Below are 2307 nucleotides of genomic sequence, written 5' to 3'. Positions count from 1 at the left end.
GCACCAGAGAGACTGTACCTGGGTAATAGCAAGGGTTGTGGCCGTCCCGCTTGTTCCGGGTCAATGCTTGAGATACCTGGGTAGTAGCAAGGGTCGTGGTTCGTCCCGCTTGCTCTGGGTCATTGTTTGAGAATTGGTAATAATAAAGAGTGATTATGAATGAATGTGTATTTGCAATACCTGGGTAGTAGCAAGGGTTAGGATTTGTTCCGCTTGCACCATGTTAATATTTGAGATTTGATAACAATGATGATTGATTTTAAACTGGATGAATGTATGTTTTGAGATCCTGGGCAGTAGCAAGGGTTGTGGTTCGTTCCACTTGCTTCAGGTCAGAGATTGTGACGCCTAGGTAGTAGCGGCAGTAGTGGTAATTCCACTCGCTCCAGGTTGAGATTTTAAACACCCGCCTAGGTAGTAGCCGCAGTAGTGGTTGTTCCACTGGCTCTGGATTAAGCGGGTAGTAGCAAAGGGGTTATACCTCAAGCCCACTTGCTCCGCATGGGTGTTTCTGTCCATGGTTAGCTACCAAGACATGTCGGGTTGGCTATATAACCGACAGATGATATCATCAGCCATGGTGCAGGCATACATCATTTGCATATGTTTTAATTGTTTGAATTTGCCTATTTGTTTGGATTGCTATATCATATATGCTATGTTACCTGACTATATGCTATCTGTTCTACTTGTTCCTTAATTGTGTATTACTTGTTTGTATTGATTGTGTGTGTACAACTGAGAGATTCCTCATGCTGGTGTCGGTTGATACTGAGGGTTGTTCTTGTTGAAATGGAATAAAGATATGATTAATTTAAAATAATGATTATTGAATGAGATAATTTGAGTTCCCTGGCTAGACGCAGTGAAGTGATTTCACTTGCTCCAGGTAGAGAATGAGATATCTTGAGCTCCCTGGATAGACGCAGTGAAGTGATTTCACTTGCTCCAGGTGAGGATATAAAGTATTGATATAGAATTGCTGAGATAAAATAACTGGTGATGGTTTGGGTTATGATTTTGATTTTGATTTGTTGGAGAGTTATAAGTTGGGGAGCATGAGAAAGAGGAATTAGATTTAGCATTCCCTTATGCCAGTTGCCTATTTATGGATTAGCGAGAACATAGGATGAACATTTGGTGAAAGGAAGTTTAGGATGCTTAGTGAGTTTTTATTACAATGCATTGTATTTATTTGGCACTTTTACCGTACTGGGAACCCATGGGTCGGGGGTTCTCATTCCGTATATATCTCTTGTTTTTCAGATACAGGTCCAGGTGCTCAGAAGTGAGCTGTGGTTCATCCGAGAGATGGTGAAGATCTTTATATTCTCTACTTTATATTTGATTAGAATCTCTCCACCTTTGTTTTGAAAAGCTTTATTATGTATTGAACTCTTCTGAACTTGCCTATAGAGGCTCTTATGTTTCGTTTGGGAGAGATAATGAAATACTATTGTCAACTACTTTCATACTGTACCCTAGCCGGCCTAAACTTCGCGGGTCGCGACTAGTGGCTATTTACTTATATTATATATCTATATACTGTCCTTCTCTTACTCTCCTTCATACCTTTATCTGTAAATCGTTTTCGACTTCTCGCTTTATCTTTTATTCGTCGATGCGTGAGTGATACGACTTCGCGATTTTATTTTTACTCTTTTCAAGCTTCTCGATTAATACTCCTTCCAATTATACTTATATTTATGTAATAAAAATCCACCTTGAGGGTCGTACCGCCGTAATATCATTGACTTATGACTCGAGCATAAGGATTTGAATAATAGGGTGCTACATCACTGATTGAATAATCATTATACTACTACACGTGACCAAGCCATGAAGTAACACGTGTCACTAATGGTCCAAGTCAGCAAGCCATTAACGGAAAATGGGTCAAGAACTAACGTGGTATACTTTTTTCAATCTCAGGGATGTAATTGGTACAATTAAAATTCCATAGACGATTTTGGTGTTCGACGTCAATCTCAGAGACCCCTTTGGGGATTAACTCTAATTTTGACTTGTTGGTTAGTTTGATGCGATATATTATTTGATATGCTATATTAAGTTTTAATTATGTCACGGAGTGAAATTTGAATGCCATCAAGTATAAAAACTTAGAAAATTATTTTGTGCTTGGGTGGATAGGAAAGCCAAAGACAAAGCCTAGATCAAAGCCTAGAGTTCTCACTAACCTGAAATATGGTAATTCTACCTTGGAATTCTATTCTATCCTTTCAATTTTAGCTCTCTTCAAACCTTACAATCACCAGGTGAAATAACCGTCAACTCTCCTGCACCACT

This window comes from Arachis ipaensis, chromosome B01 (genome assembly GCF_000816755.2).
Source record: "Arachis ipaensis cultivar K30076 chromosome B01, Araip1.1, whole genome shotgun sequence".
NCBI lineage: Eukaryota > Viridiplantae > Streptophyta > Magnoliopsida > Fabales > Fabaceae > Arachis > Arachis ipaensis.
Note: the sequence above shows the minus strand (reverse complement) of the source record.